The sequence below is a fragment of the Euprymna scolopes genome, chromosome 30 (genome assembly GCF_053919585.1).
Source record: "Euprymna scolopes isolate OS-2025 chromosome 30, ASM5391958v1, whole genome shotgun sequence".
NCBI lineage: Eukaryota > Metazoa > Mollusca > Cephalopoda > Sepiida > Sepiolidae > Euprymna > Euprymna scolopes.
Window position 1 is genome coordinate 2,202,798 of NC_136511.1, and position 21,500 is coordinate 2,224,297.

The window sequence follows — 21,500 nt, forward strand, 5'->3', positions numbered from 1 at the left end:
TCCAGTCGCCTTATATTGTTTCTACTAAACTGCAGTTACTCCTCCCCAGTGGAAAGGAGCGCAAAGGGTAATCTTTGCAATCCCGGATACGCAATTAACCACTTGGGTAATCAGCTCCCCGATAAAAGGGATTTTTTCACACTTTTTCACCTAGATGAATAGAGCCGAAGTTATCATCATAAAATGTTGGTTGCCAACTTTCTCTGTGGCTACTTTTGAAGTATGCCCAAGCCAGTCTAGACGTCGTTTGTAGATTATTAATGATACTACCTGTGGGTTATGCAATTTATGACTTCCTGATTGGCAGTTTGATCGCTCACTTTGACCTTGAAATCTTTTTAAGGCACTTGGAATCAAGCATGTCTAATTTTCTCTCTTCGCTGATTTTTAGAAGCCAAGTTTCATTTCCTTAGTTTAGGTTTCGGATAAGGAGACGCGTATTTCTCTCTTCCATCTTGGCACTGATTATTGTAAACTACTCTTAATATGGTCGCCATATAACAATCTAGTACACAAGGAGGGCGAGACCCTAAAAAAAATAAATTCATTCTTAATGATAAATGTCGCGTGAGACAGACAGAATATGAACCATCGTTTTCGGTTTAAAACCAAATCCAAAACGTCCTGTCTGATTCTTCTGCAATAAAATATCTCAAAAGTTTGCTCCCATTTTATTTTTTATTTTGATCTCTTTCCACTGGGGTTCATTGGAGTACAATAACTCTGGGGCCAATATTAGGATATGTCCGCACCATTCTTTGATCCCATTGGTGTTTGTGACGTATTTGTGTCGCGAATGGCACCAAATACTAATATGTTGTGTTGTTAGCATAAAGATCATATGTATGTATCTTGTACGCTGTGTTCGTTGTGTAACGGACTATTGTCCTCGGATCGTTAATATCCATTTTAACGCCCCGTGATTCGTTTAGGTGTTAGTGCGCACGTGTCAGAAGATATAATACACGTTCTCAATTGTTTGCTTCCGGTTTAACTTTTTTCATCATCTTTTGTCAAAAAAAAAAAATGGAGACTGTTTACTCACGTTTGGTGTTACTTGCGTCAGGGGAAATAATCCAGCCAGAGTTAAAGATGCTACGAGGTATAAATAGGCTAGGGGTAATGGTGGGAGGCATTCCCTTACTTGTAAAAAGACAGCCTCCAACCAGACAATTTTACTTGTGATTAGTAATACATGACGACATACCCGCTCTGCTTTTTCTTCTGCGAGGTTCATCAACCTCCTTTGGGAGAGCTGGAATCCGTTTAAAGGAACACTTCAACAACACCATATTACCCCCAATCTTACCAGGAACCAATACCTCACCCTTAAATCCCTTAAAGACAAAGATTTAGTTTACTTACCCTCTGATAAGGGCAGAGAATTTTGCGTTATATCACAGGATTCATATAACAACCTTGCTATAGAGCATCTTTCCAATACCGACCTTTACACCCCAGCACATAATATCACTGCTGCTCGTATTGAGAACAAAATTAACAAGACATGGTCTCAAATTTGTTTTAAAAGAAATCTCCCAAAAAACACAGACTAAATTTTATTACTGAATACAGCGAATTACCTACCTTTTATCACCTTATTAAAACCCACAAAAATAGCACACACACACACACACAGATCAGACCCATTGTTTCAAGCGTTAACGGTCCCCTTTATAAAATCTCTTGGTTAACATCCCGCCTACGTAAACCTCTACTCTCTACCTTCCCAGCCAATGTTAGTAGTTCCAACCAAGTAATTAACAGACTCAGCGATCTACCACACCATCTACTCAAACTATACAGATACCCATTTAGCCTAGACATCGTTTCTTTATACACCTCCATTCCTGCACATCCAGCCATCAATCTCATGGCAGACATTATAGCATCTAAAAACCCACAATGCTTCGAATTACTCCAGGAGATCTCTTACAACTCCTCCGTATTATAGTTAACAACACTTAATTTACTTTCCTACAAAACACGTTCAAACAAGTATCTGGACTACCCATGGGCTCCAGTCTATCCGGTATTCTTGCCATTGCTTATATGGACAAACTCGAAAGACACACTCTTAGTACCTGCTACTCTTATCTCCTTTTTACTAGATATATCGATGACATTTTAATTATCACATACTCCCGCGAAGAAGATATTAACATTTTCAACAAATTCAATAACGCCGACCCAAACTTAAAATTTACTATAGAACATCCAGACTCTTCTGAATCTCTTTCTCTACTTGATTTTAAAATGCAAATAAAAAAAATGGTGCCATATGCACTGAATTCTACAGAAAACCCGCCAGCAAACGACTCTTCGTACATTTCAAATCTGCACTACCTCTCAAGGACAAACTAAACTACGCACATGCCGAAATCTCACGCATACAAGACAAATGCACTAACATCTCCGACAAACATACACACACTAACAATTTCCTTCAGACCCTCTCACTAAACGGCTACCCTAATACGATCCTATCCTCACTTAAAAAGAAAAAACGCAACACCCGACCGACCCTTCTCTAACAATTGTTTTCTAAAACTACCCTTCCTCAGTGACAAAATCTCATCTTCAATCCGAAAAGCCATCCGCAGCGAGGGACTCAACATTCAACTCATCCACACTGGATCTACTTTAAGACAACAGCTCAACCGAAAACATCAATCGCATACACCTTCCTCTTGTTCGCTCTCTAATTGCCCAATATCACACACAGGTTTATGCTTTAAGAACCACGTTGTTTACGACCTACAATGCGCTAAATGCAGTGCATCTTACATCGGAAGCACTACCAGATTGCTTCACCACCGCATTAAAGAGCACTTAAACACTACTGCTTCGTCGTTCTATAAACATATTCGCACTTGCATTAATTCAGAACCGGATTTTCACATCAACATTCTTGCTTCTTCAAGAAAAGTAGGTCAACTGCGTATCCTCGAATCTTTCATTATTTCAAAAAATACTCCCACACTAAACAATAGACTGGAATTGAGCTCCGCTTTTATAATATAAGTTTAAAACATAAGAAAAACAATAATTAAAATAATAATAAAAAAAACAAAAGCAAAAAAAAAACCCTTGTTTGAATAGTCATCTCCCTTGATTCACAAACGCAACAAGTATTTCAAACACCAACTGATTTATTTTAACGTTCTCTTAACGTCATTTTTGTTCTATATTTCGCGGTATCACGTGGCAAACTCTGCGGCTGCTTTTCCAATTTTGAACACTCTTCCGCTGTCTTCTCTTGAAAAAGGACTAATAGGTCTGGAATATATTGAGATTTATAACACCATTGAATACAACAGAAAAAAAAATTACTGTTGTTTAGAGTTAAAATTTGTGTGAAAAAGAAAAAACAAACAACAAAAAAAAAGAAATTTATTTCTTTTGTTTTCATTTAATTTTACTCTAAATAAAAAAAAATGTCGCATTGTTCTTGGCTTTTAATTTTACCTCATATATATATATATATATATATATATATATATATATATATATATATATATATATATATATATATATATATATATAATTTATCCTTTTTTAGAGAGCTCGCAACTTATAAACTTTATGATCTTTTTTTGAAGAGCTTACCTTTTTCTTTAGGGTAAGATTATTCAGGATCGACTGATGAAGTCTCATTGACAGATGCAGCGGGCAGCACAACCCATAGCTTCGCTATATCTCACTCCCTATCACAAATTGTTACGTTTCCAACCCGTTTCCCTGACCAGGAAGAACAACACGCATCACTTCTAGATCTGTTTTTGACCACAGTTCCCGATGACTTCATAACGAAGGCCCACAGCCCACTTGGGAACGCTGATCATGCAGTGATAATGGTTGAAATCGCCCTAAACTCTAGACCCAAAACTGAAGAGCCAGTGCTCAAAACAACGAGATATTATAATAAGGCTGACTGGAAAGCCATCAGGGAACTAATTAGAGATGCTCCATGGAAAAATATTTTCTCTCTCCCTGCTGAACAATGTGCAAACGAGACCACTGACTGGTTCAAAACTGCAATCGAAGCGCATGTTCCCATGCGGAAATTTTATAGTAAGCCCCACTCTCCCCAATGGTTTACGTCGACTTGTGCAACTGCCATTGCTCAAAAGCAGCATGCATACCGTAGGTTTAACCGACATCAGTCCAGTTCAAACAGACTGAAGTATATAGAAGCTAGAAATAACGTTAAGAAAGAAATAGCGACAGCTAAGAGAGAATTTACGGAAACCACTAAAAAGCGCATCGAATCACAAAAACTAGGAACTCGAGGCTTCTGGAAAATCTACAACAGTGTAGTAAATAATGGGCAATCAACAATTCCCCCACTAACCAACAATCACGAGGTTGTCTCCTCAGCAACTGACAAGGCTAACATGCTTGCCAGACGGTTTCCCTCAAACTCCACACTGGACCCTTCCAACCACCCCCTACCTGACTTTCCTATGCGGACAGACGCCACACTAGACGATCTGAAAACCACCCCTGCTCAGGTGCATGCTATCATAAAAAACCTTGACACCTCAAAAGCATGTGGACCTGATCTTATCCCAGCTGTGCTATTAAAAAAGTGCTCAGCCGAAGTAGCTCCAGTTCTCTCCAAACTCTACAACAAATGCCTTAATGAAGCTTGCTTTCCGGGCTGTTGGAAACCTGCTTCTGTTGTACCAGTATTCAAGAATTCTGGCGAAAGGACAGACCCATCAAATTATCGCCCCATTAGCCTCCTCCCACTTTTTGCCAAAATATTTGAGACCATAATTAACCATGCTCTAACCCATCATCTTAGAGATGCTAAACTACTGACTGACAAACAATATGGATTCAGACAAGCCCGTTCCACAGCAGACATCCTAACTGTGATCTCTGAACGTATATACCATTCACTGGACAAAGCGGGAGAGGGCAGAGCGGTAGCTCTAGATATATCTAAGGCTTTTGACAGGGTATGGCATGAGGGTCTCCTCAGTAAAATCAGATCATACGGTATCACTGGTAGAATACTTAACATAATTAAATCCTTCTTAGATGAGAGAAAAATCCAGGTTGTCCTCGACGGTCGTACATCTAAACAATATGATATAAATGCGGGGGTGCCCCAGGGTTCTATCCTTGGACCTCTATTGTTCCTGATATTCATAAATGACCTCCCCGACAACATTGCCTCTGAGATGGGTATATATGCTGATGACACTACACTCTATGGCAGGCACGACAGGAAGACGAATGTACACATTTCTAAAGAAATGGCAGAAACACTAGAGGAAGACCTCCAATCTGTAGTGGAATGGGGACAAAAGTGGTTGGTCGCGTTCAATGCTGCCAAGACTAAACTAGTTTCATTCAATAATTACAAGAAACCCTCTCTACCACCCATAGCAATGGCCAACGACTCTTTATCTGAGAGTCCATCTTTCAAACTCCTTGGCCTAACGTTCACAGGAAACATGAGTTGGAACAATTACATTGAAGGCATTGCCAGGGCCGCTGCAAGAAAGGCGGGCTCTCTCTACCGTGCTAGAAAACTACTAACACCCGAAAGTATCCTGTACCTCTATAAGGCCACCATTCGCCCATGTATGGAGTATTGCTGCCACATCTGGGCTGGTGCATCTGCTACTAGTCTCTGGCTCCTTGACAAGGTTCAAAAGAGAGTCGCAAACCTGATAGGCCCTGAACTGGCATCTAAGCTTCAGCCTCTGTCCCATCGACGAAGTGTTGCATCCCTCTGCCTGTTCTACAAGTATTTTAGTTGTGAATGCTCTGACGAACTGCAATCACTTGTGCCCCCACGACGTGAGCACCCTCGACAAACCCGACAGGCTGCTAAATCCCACCCCCACACTGTAGAGATCCCTAGATGTAAAAGATCTTTTTACGCCAATAGTTTCTTCCCCAGAACCGCTAGACTCTGGAATTCCATTCCAGGTCCCTGCTTCCCCAACAGTACTGACGTGCAGAAGTTCAAGTGTAACGTGAACCGACACCTTGCTGCCCAAATCCCTTCATAATACCCCAGTAGTTGTTGTCCCTGACAGTATCCCCCTACACCAAAGTGGCAATTTGCCTTGTTTGGGGTGAAAATGTAATAAAAAAATTAAAAAAAAAAAGAACTGATGGTTGTTTGTAGTGACCAAATGTAACTGTTTACCTTCGAATATATATATATATATATATATATATATATATATATGTATATATATATGTATGTATATATATATGAGTATAGAAAGATAGATAGATAGATAGATAGATAGATAGATAGATAGATAGATAGATAGATATACATATATTCAATTAAACACAAATATTGAGACGTGAATAAGGGGCAATATTTATAGGGTATCGTAAATAAAGATTTACTCAGGAAGACGTATGTTCACATTACCTTTAAATATCTGCATGTTGATAGGGACAGGAAAACAGGGAGAAAGCAGTGAATTACAAAGGAAAACAGTTCTAGAAAAGAAAATATTAGAGTAGAAAAGAGTATGACATATTAGAACCCCCATCGATGAAGGCGTGGTATTTTACTGCTGTCGAGTATTTATGTCCAGTGGAGAGAGGTGTATCAAGTCTGTTTACACAGAGTTTATTTCATTAAACAAGTTTAACTCAATTTGGGGGCTGACCTTTTCAACGACACCTTAATTTTTATTACTGACGTTTTTGTAAATTCAAAATTGAAGTGTAACAAAGCGCGGACGCGCGTATTGTGGCTATATGTAAAGGACCGAGTGCGAAGTGGCGTGACTGGATAGAATACAACAAATGGGTATAAAAGAAGTTATAAAAGCAGAACGTGTGTGGAGACCGATGGCTATGATGACGTTCGAGAGGATCACGTTCGAGTGAATCACGATCAGGTTAGAGACGTGCGTGACCGCACAGCCGCAACGAGAAGTCATGCATGGCGCAAAAGTGAGCAATAAATGTCTTTTCTTAAAACTTGAAACAGCGAGTTGAATTCCTTTCTTATTCCTTGTCTTTGTCTCCTGTTAACACGTGTGTACCCTGTCTTTAGGGCAAGTTATTTTTAATAATGCAACACTAGTAAGAAAGCTTATATTAAAATAACCACCTCTTCTGAACTGATTCGACGCCCTCAACATTGTACAAACACATTTGCTGTACATCAATGAACAGCTTGCGTCTAGACGTTTTGATAACATTTTAACAGGTGTTCGTTATCCCACTCTTCTCTTGAACTGTCATCGTCTTTTTCAATTAACAGAGCCATCAAGTATTACATCATAAAATCTTCTGTCGTTGAACAATATCTCCTTATAGGTTTTCCGTTTTATTTCTAGTATACAGAATATATAAACATAATACCGGGGCGATGGGACGATTCCATTATTTTCGTATAAACTCGACCAAAAAAAATAATGACGAATTAATAAAACGATATTGTAAGCTAATAATAGTTTACACGGAATTTGAAACTTCCAACTTAATAATTAACTACAATAATCCCATTAATCCCGCAGTGAGTCAAACAAATGTAGTATACAAATTCTCTTCCTAGCAAATCTACGAATTCATATAATAGATATATTGGCCATACATCAACAACCTTCCCGAGACGCCTAACACATCACCTATTGGAAAGCAGTGCAATTTAACGTAATATTAAGGCTCACAATGAAAAACTAAATTCAACAGAAATAAATAAAAAAAAATGTACTAACGACTAAATTTAAATATCGAAATAATTGGACATAAAGATTAAAATTATCAGAAGCAATATTAATTTTAAAAATACAGTCAAACGTAAACAAGATAGATTGGGACTAACATATAAAATATATTAATTAACACACACACACACACACACATATGTATATATATACATATATAATATATATAGTAAGTTATAAAATATATATGGCGATTAAGGTACACTGAATATTCTGCGTTTCACCCACTCTAGGGCTCTTCAGGCTTATGCGCTAGTCCTAGAATGGATGAAACGCGGAATATTCAGTGTAGCTTAATCGCCATATATATTTTATAACTTACTAACTAGCTCTACCTACGTATTGAGCACTTTTGAAGTAAATACTTAAAGTTTACACATAAATATATACTTTCGTGTATTAATTTTATGTGAGTAAATGAAGTAGTTATATATATATATATATATTGACTTATAGTTAAAAAAAAAAACAGAATAGATTTTACCACACCGTTTTCATTCTTCCCGCCTTAAGAGATTTCTAAAATCAAAATAAATAAATAAAATTAAATTAATAAATAAAGAATTAAATTAATTTCATATAAAAAAGCTCCTTTAACAACAACAACATTGCTCCAGACGACGATCAATGATCGAAATGACTAGAGGAAAATAGCCGACTAAAAATCACGCAGCAATCTCATACACAACTTACAAACTGAAACCTGAAATGAGAAAAGGATGCTCGGCAAATCGAGAAAATCAACAGAAAACATTTTACCTTAAACCCGTTCCAACACAAGTAATGGGAGTTTTGTCGTTTTGATAACACGTAGCAGTGGGTCGTTATCATTTTTGCCCATATTTTTCGCGGTTACCCTATATTTATATATTATATTCTAACTTGAGATTTCTTAGTCACGCGCATCAATTATCTTGTGCACTTTTGCGTGTGTCCATACTTACATTTCCTTATCTTGTCCTTCATGCGAGTCAATGACCGGCTGATTGAGTAATTAGCCTAGTAATGGATGGAAAGAGAAAAAAAGTGACCGCTAATAGGGTCACCTGACGTTGGTAAATGCATCGACAGTAGATTTGAGGAGCGAAATAACGCGGCGCTCTCAAGCTGTCGGCTAGATTGATGTCGAGCGATGAGAATTGGTTATTGACTTGCCCAAGTAAAAGTGTAATTTAAGATAATGCAGAATATTAGCTTTCCTGATTAAAAGTGTTTTCGCCGCACCAGAATAAATGCGTAAGGAGTAATTCGGCCATAATGCGTTTAAAACAAGCCTTTTAATCCTTAGAGATCTGTAATTTAATGGTTTTGAAAGTTAGATAGAGATGGTTGGTGGTTGGGGTGCAGCCATGTCAATCGTTATATGTCGAGATAGTACAATGATTATATAAGACATATTTGCGTGTTAATTTCTTTTGAAAACGTATCGTTTGGATGTGTTTTTAAGCGTATTTTTGTAAATTTGTTTTGTGAGCATATTGTTGTGAATTTATTTTTAAACGTATTGTTGTAATTTTTTTTGTAAATGTATTATTGTAAATTTGTTTTGTGAGCGTATTGTTGTGAATTTGTTTTTAACGTATTGTTGTCAATTTATTTTTAACGTATTGTTGTTAATTTTTTTAAACGTATTGCTATAAATTTGTTGTTAAACGTGTTGCTGTAATTTTTTGTAAATGTATTATTGTAAATTTGTTTTTGAACGTATTGCTGTGAATTTGTTTTTAAATGTAATGTGAATATTTTTAAACGCGTAGTTGTGAATTTGTTTCTAAAAGTATTTTTTTGAATTTGTTTATTAAACGTATTGTTCTGAATTTTTATTTGAAATCTATTATTGTGAACGTGTTTTTAAAACGTATTCTTGTAAATTTATTTTTTAGAGTATTGCCCATAATTTGTTTATTAAACGTATTGTTGTGAATTTTTAAATCCTATTGCAAATTTGTTTGTAAATGTACTGTTTCGAATTTGTTTTTGAATATTGTTATCAATTTGTTTTACAAACATATTGTTGTGACTTTGTTTATAAACGTATTGTTGCGAATTTTTGAGAACTTATTCTTGCAAATTTATTTTTAAAAAGTATTGTTACTAATTTTTCAACACTTGTGAATTTTTTTTTTTTTGTAAATGCATTTGTGTGAAGTTTTTTGTAAATTTGTTTTTTTTTTTACATGGGGGTCACCACTTATCAAGGCCCGAAGGCCACTCAGGGATAAGGGTTATTGCGTGTATAGTAATCAATGAGATAATATTGTAGTAACCATTAGTATTTTGGGGTTTGATAGAGTGTCTTACTTAAGGGGGCGGTTTGTCAGGAGTTTGTTTATATTGTACTTGAAGACGTCCAAGTTGTAGTCAGGTGGGAAGCAGGCAAGCGGCAGAGAGTTCCACTGGCGTGCAGTTCCAAGAAAGAGCTTTGCTCATAGAATCTACGTTTGGATTTAGGCACAGATAGAGAGTGGGGAAAATTATTGACAGTAGTTTCAGCCAGACGGGTGTTTCTCGTGAATTTATTCTTGTGAATTTTTCTTGTTTACGTATTGCTGTTAATTTGTTTTTAAACAGTGAATTAGGATATTTGACATGACGGAAATTATTTTTTGTAACTGAAACTCTTTATTATGGTAAGGTGCAGCAGCTGACATTGCCGCTATGATAAAAAGATAAGTTCCTACTAAATATTTGGGGTGCACACAGTCTTCTCTATAGAGATGGACGATATAAATAACGATGTTGTTTGTAGAGTCCGAAAGTTGTTGGCAGAATTCGGACAACAGGTAAAATTTCCAGGAAATTAACGTAACTTAGACATCAGAAGTTAGTAACTGGACTTTTGATCGCTTAGTTTCCGAACACAGAAGAGCGGAAATTAGTGAGTAGTAAGTGTATAAAGTGTTCGCATGAGATAAAACTACGAATGCTTAATGATGCGGTCAAACTATATTCTGTCACGAAAAGGGGGCATACAAACGTTGATATCCGATAAAGTCGGTAGCACGGATTATGCGCCTGGCCCGTTGGGTCAGGTGTCAACTGTAATTGCCTCGAATAATTTCTTCAAAAGTGACTGAGTACTTAAGAGAGAAAAATAGGCAGTAAATGTCTCAACTACTTTGGACTTGACGGGCTGAACATACAACTCGCGTTCTTTATTACTCTGTTATAGTGGTTGCTGACAGCCCTGAAGGCTTCTTTAGTTGCGGTACATCTATTTCGTCTAAAATAATAGAAATAGTGATTTATGTGTGCAGTGGCATCAATATATTTTGGAGGGAACCACGACTGGCTGTTAGGTTTTTGCTGGATATTTTTAGGGTATGAAGAGATCTATACCGACAATATCTATTCCGTCAGGTCTGACACTATAGAGGGCACGTTCTTTTTAAACATGGAACGCAGAGGTATATCTGATATAAATGTACAGAAGATACCCCCAGTCAGCCATAGAGTATCGATAAACGGTACGATGGAGAGATACGTCTGAGGACTTATTAAATGTTGTTTTTATCTTAACTGAGAAAACTGAGTGGTCGGAAAATCACAGCGTAGACAGAATAAAAAATGACCATAGTTAAGAGCAGGTTGTAAGAAAAAGGTGTAGGAGACTTACATACTGATCGTCAGTGTCGGACACACGGGTGGGTTGCGACTTGGACATAAGGGGTTACTATTTTAGACCGTGTTTAGAGGGGACTCTAAAATGAGATGAGCGAGATGTCGGTTTACTTGAAATTAAATTTCTGCATGAAAATCCAATCAAGGAAGAAGGTAACGGGGAGAGAATTCCAAAGTCTAGCAATCCAAGGGAAGAAGGTGTTTGAGTAGAAGGCTCTAAAGTGGAGGGGGTTGTCCGGGGTATATACGTCCGGGAGTACTACTGCGTCATCATCAGAACATATTCCATTTAAATACTTTTAAAAAAAGTATCAGGGATGCAATATTGCTGCGATAGGACGAGGTTGGAGCTTAGTTGGAGATGTGTTTCTACTATTATGTTAGATCGAACTGTTTTATGATTATGTTCAGTCTAATGGTGTATATCCTTTCAAGCATTAACTTTGTTCTGAGAAGGCGCCAGTTTCTAATTAACCGCCTGGGTCGCCGTATTGGGAAATTCTAGCAAGTCTTTTAAGGCATTTTCGTACGTCATAATGTATATTACTGCAGGAAAGGTAATTAGACTCATTTGAATAATAAGTAATAATAGCATGGGAGTAAAAATGCAAGGTCAAAAGATGTAGAGACACTAGCGACAATACCCCAACCGCACACACCGTGCCTAATAAGTCACTTGTTTATAATGTCTGTATCTGTGTGTTGTCTTTATTATACATGTAAACTTTAGCTGTGTACTATAGCTATTACTATACTATATCTATACTATAGCTATTACTATACTATACTATACTATAGCTTTGATCCGGCGACCAATGACACTAATATCTAGAAACGGTCTATAAGAGAAGCTGACGATGGTCAACTGGTTAAAAACACGGACTGACGACCTGGGCGTTCCAAGTTTTAATTCGATTCATTCCACAAAATCACTGTCACTTATTATGCTTCCAACCTTCACGATGTCTTTCTAAAAAGAATTCTAAATTCTAGAAAATATCGGGGAAACCAATGCCAACAATAGAATCTTCGGATTCATACAATATGATGATAACGCTCAATTTTTTTTTTTTTTTTTTTTTTTTTTTGGTGTCTGAGTTTCACCATAAATGGGCACCACACCAAATAATGAGGGTTAAGGAGAATGGAAAACCGAGGAGAGAAAGTACTAGCTAAATCTCCGCTGGATGAGTGCAAAAAGAACTGGTACCATGGGGAGGCTTATTGTCTACCATATTGCAGTAAAGACCAATTGTTGCCGCCAACGAGGAATCAATGGTTGCGATATCGCAAATTCTTTTGCAAAGGTTATCGAAAGAGTACTGGAAATCTGGTGAGACTTTTTGTCACTCAGACTCCAGGGAACACCTCAAATTGTTCTCAAAGAGCAATCTTTGATGATGGCTTTGTGTGATTACTCCTAGTGAGTAATAATAATAAAAGATCATGGCATATGTCTCATTCTGTATTAATCCGTTGGCGTAGACAGGTAATTTAACCTTTTAAATACCCTTAAATCATAGATTGCCGTGGCTGATTGCAACTTTTCTCGAAAGTCTATCGTCCAAACTCCTCAGCCTACTATTCAAAAGCAACGTGAACACAAATGAATACATAGAAGATACAGCTAAGCCCACCGTAAAAAAATGTGGGTTCCCTCTACTCAGCTAGAAAACTCCTCATAACTGCTAGTATCCTACACATCTATAAAGCCAATATCAGCCCTACAAGGAGCACGGTTGCAACATCTAGACGAATGTAACAACAACTTTTGGGTTTTCAATCCCCATCTCAAAACTTTATACACACATAGTGCGTTTATTAGAATACGTCGGCTCCTACGCAGCACCTGGTATTTTTAAATAGTCACCGCGTCTTTCACTAGCCAGGTTCAACGTTGCTTAACTTAGGTAATTTAACGAGAACTGGTGTCTGAAAGTAATTATACTGTATAGTCTCCAATGATCAGGGTTCTGGATATGACCTTAAACTATATCCGATGGTGAGGCCCTACCTTGCGGGCTTTAAGAAGTATGGAGCCACCCTTTAATTGCCATTGCTCCCAGGTCCACTCTGACCCAGAGTTGTAGTATCTGTTAGGGTCCCAACTATGGGTTTAATACAAACTGACTTGAAAAAACATAAAATTAAATTCTTCAAAATCACTGGATTCGGCATTAAATGACCTAAAAGGGTTGATATGCCGTAAAACAAACATCTATCCATCCATCCAATGATCAGAGAAGCTGATGGCGTGGTATCATGACTCAACAAAATGTAGAGAAGCCTCGCGTATACGCGCATTTCAAGCGGCCGAATAAGGTTGTACAAAAATGCTTATAACATTTGTATCGTTGCGTTCCTGTAAAGGGCGCATAACATATCAACATAAATAAAATATAAATCTACTTGCATCTCATTATATATTCATGCCTACCGTCGCTTTCCTTTACGGTTTAAGTTGATCGATCGGCACGTCAGTGATGCCGTATTGGTTCCAGCAATAAAAAAAATATATAACATTTTAACAGTGGAATCTCGGGTTCTGAAAAAAAAAAATTGTCCTGAAAAGCTGTTAGGAAAGCGAATAATATTTTTTCCCATTCCAAGTCGTTCATCGGTGTAGAGGAGTTTATACTTAAACCAAACTTTCAGAGTGTTGGGCATTCTGGTATGCCCAGTATTTTATTAGCTGTGATTTATGGTCTTGTGCAGTTCTAGGAGGTTCAATTTACCATGCTTTCTCTTCTCGCCTTTTGAGAAGGGGCTAGTTTGCTAAATAACACAGGAATATAAGAAGAACACAATTACTTCAAAGTGCTATCCCCATGGATTAAATACAGGGTTCCGTTTGAAATTCCGTAAAGATTCCCGAGTTCAACAAGATACATCTGAAGAAGATCGAAAAGTTACACCGCCCAACACGTTGTGCGATTAACACTTGAGAATAGTAGTTCAAATAAGCCTAATAATGTCACTACGATATCTCAATTATTTTACTGGTTATTATAGTGAACAAGACTATATACGGCATAATCACGTTGACACTCCGGTTCCCGTGGGATCACAAGTTAAGCAACATTAAGCCTGATCAGTACTAAAATGGGTGACCATTTGGGAATTCCAGGTACTGTATGTGCTCTATACTTATGTCACCATTGTTTCCCGTCAAACAGCGAATCCGTCTGTCCACGTATGAATATATTAGAGAGTGGCACTATTAAAGTGAGCAACACTTTGTTCCTCTAGAATTTATTTTTCTACTTAGTTACCACCCTTCTTAATATACTTTGCCAGCGTAACGATGAATATACATAGGCATCCGTAGCGCGCTTTGTCATACGAAAGTGCGCAAAAAAGTAAAGCATCCTTTTTAAGTGAAAAAAGACAAAGGTTGAAGAGCTACGAAGAGCTACGAGTGGTACCACTAAAACGAGTGACGTTTTGTGTTCCAGAAGTATTCTACATAGTCAACACCATTCTCAATGTAATTTTGCCAGGAATCAAATGGCGTATCTCTGAAATGTTCAAGCGATGAATACAGTTCAGTAATCATAAGAATGCAATTTAAAATCACCTCTGATCAATTCAGGCGGAATAAAATAGGAAATATTAATTTTGGGCCGAACCTCGTATATATATATATATATATATATGTGTGTGTGTGTGTGTGTGTGTGCGCGTGTGTGTGTGTGTGTGTTTGTGTGTATGTGTGTGTGTGTTATACAGAGATATAGATTACTAACAAGACAGTCATATTACGTAGTGGGTGTAATTTAGTGTTCTTATAACGGTACGAGATTATAAACATATAAATTGTATGTGTTGTTGTTTAGCCAGAGGATATGATATCGACGTACAAACTGCGTCATGCTGTATCAAAGAGTTATCACACGGGTATATATTACAATTCATATTTACGTGAAGGTATAACTTTTTTATGAGAAGAATAATTTATGCTTCACGCCTTTCTTTCTTCAAGAGTTCTTCTATCTTCACTGCTCAGCTCTGTGATGAAACATAAAATGACCAACACCAACCAATCGATACCTCTATTCGTCCTTCTTTCGTGAAACCACAGAACAACACTTTATATTTTTCAAATATAAATGTATTTCAGTTGTCTCAAATAAGTCTTCACAGGTGTCTCTATAGTCTCGCTTCCTGACTTAAAGTACGCCTGTTCACTTGCGTGACCAAACCTCAACTCTGTTCGACTCTAAACTTTCCGGGCTCTTGACCTCAGTTCAGGTGACGTAACCAATTAAAAGACACGTCTCCTTAGCGTTACCTCCTCTTTCACGTACGCTTGCTCAAGGTTATTTTGATGATTTAATGTAGCTAATTTATGTAAACGTCTTCAGCTAAAACCCATTTCTATACTTAATTCTATAAACAATAAATAACTCCCAATATAAACTATTTTAAGAATATCATTGAATAGATAGATAAATAGATAGATAGATAGATAGATAGATAGATAGATAGAATGATAATAACTTATTAACCTTTAACAATGTTATTATCTAATATATATACTAGGGGTGCGCCCGGCATTACCTGGGCGTAAAATACGCTTAAATATGATATTTTAATTTGTCCAGATTTCATATATATTATTATAGAATCGTGGTTTGAAAAGTAAAAGAAAAGGTATGCAATTGCTATCAGCTAGAATCGAAACCGAGACTCTATTATTTAAAGCTGCTGACGTTATCATTGTGCTAACGTCACACGCATATAAATCGATTTAAAATTAAAAATTATAGATAAACTAAAATGAATATACAAATTGTTTAACATGTTTTCGATGTTGAGCCATTATTGATTCCTTAAAACAAATTTTAACCGGTTGAATACCCAGAAAAAAAAACGGCCCGTAAAAATTCCAATTATTTGAGGCCCCTAGCGCCGTTCTTTAATTTTTAATTTCAGAGGAGATAAGAGTTTTAAAATATGGAGAAAGACAAGCCGACAGACAGACGGACAGACAAAAAATATAGCCGTTTATATATTAGATATATAAAAATGCTTATACAATAACTGTTGCTTTTACAGCAGTATTGCTTCTAACAAAGCCTTCATCAGATGATAACTTTGGGTTCAGGCATGATTTCTTGGCCGAAGTATCATTATCATTAGCTCCGAGTACTCCAACAGTAACTCACAATGCTACCAGGCTTTGTTGGATTGTTTCCAATCTGTGGGATTGCCATATCCACGATGATGCAGAGTGAAGCTTTTCTTTATTTTCTTTATACATATTTTCTTGTCGGGCGGAAACTGGCCAATCTTCACAAGATTTCCAGCTACGGTATCACTGGAAATGTTTTCTCAATCATTAAATCATTTCTCTCCGATAGGTCCATAAGAGTAGTGGTTGATGGGCAGAAATCAGAGGCCCACAGTATTAATGCTGGAGTCCCTCAGGGGTCCATCCTGGGCCCAAATCTCTTCCTGATCTACATCAATGAGCTCCCAAAACACATACTTAAATCATTCATTGATATCTATGCTGATGACACAACCATCTAGGGCAACACATCAAAGGACATAAATGACAAAGTTCTCTCTAATTCTCTCTCCTCTGATCTTGAGCACGTGGTACAATGGGGGAAGAGGTGGCTGGTCACTTTTAATGCATCCAAAACCAAGCAATCTTTACATCATCAACGCTCTGATCCCCATCTGGCATCAATTGAAATGGATGGCTCTCGTCTTAGAGAGGCTCCATGTTTTGACAAGCTTCTGGGTTTGACCTTTACTCCTGATCTAAAATGGAACACGTACATCAAATCTGTTGCCAGGGACGCTGGGAAAATGGTGAGATCCTTCTACCGCTCCAGAAGATATCTCACTACTGATGCAATTCTCTATCTTTATAAAAGTAAAGTACGCCCAAGGATGGAGTACTGCTGCCACATCTGGGCAGGAGCTGCTAAAATCAGCCTATCCTGCCTTGACAGAGTACAAAATAGACTTCGGGGTTTAGTGGGGGATGCCCTTTTCTCTTCCCTGCAACCTCTCTCCTACAGAAGAGACGTTGCAAGCCTGTCTTTGTTTTATCGTTATTCCCATGGCAGGTGCTCGTCTGAGCTCCAATTCCTGGTCCCCCCTCGCCAATCTTTCACGAGAAACACCCGTCTGGCTGAAACTACTGTCAATAATTTCCCCCACTCTTTGTCTGTGCCTAAATCCAAACGTAGATTCTATGAGCAAAGCTTCTTTCTTAGAACGGCACGCCAGTGGAACTCTCTGCCGCTTGCCTGTTTCCCACCTGACTACAACTTGGACGTCTTCAAGTCCAACATAAACAAACTCCTGACAAACCGCCCCCTTTAGTAAGACACTCTATCAAAACCCCCAATACTAATGATTACTACAATACTATCTCATTGATTACTGTACACGCAATAACCCTTATCCCTGAGTGGCCTTCGGGTCTTGATAAGTGGTGACTCCCATGTTAAAAAAAAGGTTGAGTTCGAAATAAAACCTCGTCATCCGACTTCGATAGAAAATACAATGGTTTTCCAACCATTTCTGATACATTCTTCTCGTAGATCTTCATATTTTTCCAAATGACGCTGATGTGCCCAGTCAAAATTTTCCCCAAATGGAACCGTTAATTTTATGAGAAAAAAAAGTTTTTTTCAAATTAATGGACAAAATTACGATATCTGGACACTGATCCGTTTACGTTATTTCAGTTGGAAATACGAGTCGGCGTTCTAAATCGAATGCAACGCGCCAATCCGTGCAGCCATCAAACAATGACGTTCTCTGTCTATTTCTACATAAAGATAAGGAATTATTTCTTTCTTTAACGAAATGAATTGCTCTACTAGAGATATTTGAGTTTTTTTGGCCGTTACACAACATATTTTCGCAGCTTCCGCAACAATCTCCAATAATAATACATTAAATCATAGGCGTCAGGAAATAAACGGATCAAGAGAAAAAAAGAAGCTGAGATGTTTATCAAGCGTTGTCTTGGAGCACTTGGAAACCTGATTAGAGAATTCAGACTAAAAGGTAACTGGCACGTTGGTTCAATCACAGAAAAAACAATGCAGATAGGCTGACAAGAATAAAGAAGACCTAGCTACGATAAAAAAAAGATCTGGTTTTGGTCTGCTGAACGGTAAATGACCTAGAGAATCTTCATAATATGCATCATTTTGGAAAGGAAACCCTTGTATCTAACATCAAAATGGACGATATTTAGGAAGTAATGGAACAATGTAGGGACTGTGGATCCATTGGCCATGCACGATCCAAGCACAAAAAAGGGAAACTTTATGTAGCAGAGAATTGGTGGTGATTGGTAATTGATATTTATGATTACCAACCTGAATTGTATTTAACTATGATTGACGGTGAAACTAGGAGAATAGCGATAGGATAAAAAAATAGAGCAACGTGTAGAAAAAATAAAGAAAAAACAAACAACAAATTACGATTTTAAAACTGTAAGCATTTTTAGTTTTAACTTAAAAGAACAGTTTTTTCGTTTTAGGTCTGATACGATTTTTTTTTATATTTTTACTGTGAAAAAAGAACTTGTTTATCTTTACCAAAATGTTGTGCGAAAAAAAATAACAGGGGGCATTTGTTGTGCCTTAATTTGTCGTGGCTAAATATCACAGTGAAAGAATCATCAGGAGCAGCTGTGCCTTTCGTACATTTGCCGTGCCTTAATTTGTTAATTTTATTTTTATTTCGGACTATTAGTCTCATCTTTATTAGTTGTTGTTGTTTTTTTTTTATTGGTTCACAACGTTTCGGCCAACTTCCTCTGGCCTTCGTCAGGTGGTAACCGCGACTGATAGGAACTTCGAATCTCCTAACTGCATTCTCAGCCATCACTGCCATCCGTAGTTGTTGTCGTCTCACCACATTTTTGACCAATTACCTCTGGCACGCTTTGGGTGGGATTGAAACCGCTATCTTCAGACAATGTTCATCTGAAACCGTAGAGATTCAACGTCTCTATCAACTGCGCCACGGGCCCCGAAGGGCGATCAAGGTTGGATTCTTTGATCTTATAAATCCACATTTATTTATTATCTGATCTTCCATAATCGGGTCCGTACCGATTGGTATATAAATTAACATAAAAATGCTCATCTCAAAAAAAAAAAAAATTCCAATTAAGGAATAATATATATATATATATATATATATATATATATATATATATATATATATATATATATATGTGTGTGTGACTTAATTTGTCGTGTCTAAATGTCACACAAATAAAGAATCAGCAGGATCAGCTGTGCCTTGCTTACATTTGTCGTGCCTTAATTTGTCGTGTCTAAATATCACATGAATAAAGACTCCGCAGGAGACGCCGTGCCTTGCGTACATTTGTCGTGCCTTAATTTGGCGTGCATAAATGTCACACAAATAAAGTATCCGCAGGAGCAGCCGTTCCGTGCGTACATTTGCGTGCCTTAATTTGTCGTGCTTACATATTACACGGATGAAGAGTCAGCAGGATCAGCTGTGTTGTGCGTGCATTTGTCGTGCCTTAATTTGTTATGCCAAAAATAGCATTCGAATAGAGAATCAGCGGGAGCAGTTATCGTACATTTGCCGTGCCTTATTTTGACGTACTTAAATAATAAAACCATATATTCGTGAGTTCATCAGAATTAAGCTTGGCATATTACTGCATCAGGCGGTCACGTGAGTCTACTACTCTTCAGTTTAAAATAGTATCTTCGTCCGTCTGTGCCTTGCGTGCATTGTCGTGCCTAAATGTCACACGAATAAAGAATCTGTTATATTACCAGGATCCATGTATATACAGGTGTATTTGATATCTAATGAATGTGTGTATACAGAGGGTTCATCTCTGACCATCTAGCCTTGTGACCGTCTAATCTAGAGTTCGTTTCGTTTTCAATACAAAGGACGAATAACACTTACTTAGGGTTTACACGTCTGGCCAATCGTAAACATATCTGGTCAATCATTGGTCTTGTTTAATGGGAAGCTCCAGTGGAAATTCTCTCTCGGAAACGACAGAGCCTCGGGTTATATTTTCGGCAACATTTTATTCCAGAGTTTGCTTGTTTGTTTGTTTGTTTGTTTGTTTGTTTTGTTTGTTTTTTTTTTCCTTTAAGAAAGTTGCAATGCTATGTCTGATTATAGCCGTTTCTGACCCCTCTACTTGGAGCCATTATGACCGTCTCTGTCCCTCTCCCGACTCCGACTGAGTCTAACTAATTTCTACGTATCTCAAAAAGACCATCTCCCTCTCTAAATGACGTCATTAGCATACGTTACTAAGATAAGCACCTGATGTTTTTACATGTTATTATTTCTAAGTAATCAAGTATGTTATAGCATTATTAAGTTAGAAGACCTAGTAACTATCAAATGTAAATATCTAAATATTTTGATCATTCTAAAACATATTTTAGCTGACCAAACATTTTAGTTTAAATAATCATAATAATCGTTGACCAGCATACCTTTGGCGTTGCCCAGACAATATCTAACACGTTATTCACACTTATTTTGAAAAGGTACTTTCGTTAGTTATTCTTGCGTTTACGTTTGGTTGGTTGTTTTTGTTTTACGGCATATCAACCCTTTTTATGTTATTTAATGCCGGATCCAGTGATTTTGGAGAAAATTTTTTTAATAGAGCATATTTGTTTTTGTTTTTTTTTAAGTCGGTTTCTATTTAACCCATAGTTGGGACCCTAACAGCTACTACCACTCCGGCTCAGAGTAGACCTGGGAGCAATGGCAATTAAAGGGTGGCTCCACACTCCCCCAAAACTCACAACCTGGGGCCTCACCATCGGATATAGTTTAAGGTCATATCCTGGACCTGCGTTTACGTTTGAAGTACCATTAAAACCATTTTGGTTATTTTTATTTAAATATTTAACTGCAAAGTCTAACGAAATGAATATTGTGAATTTTCTTTAGTTTTTAATAACTCATCGAAAATTTAAAAAATTAAAAATCTGAAAAATTATCGATCAAATGTTTAGAATTTTCTTTGGTAGACGTCTGTCGACACTCCTTGTAAACAATCATATTTTTCTTTCTCGCCTAGCATTTCGCTAACTTTTAATTAAAACGAAAAAATTCGTTTAAGAGATTTTGTGAAAATTTAATTAAAAATCAAAA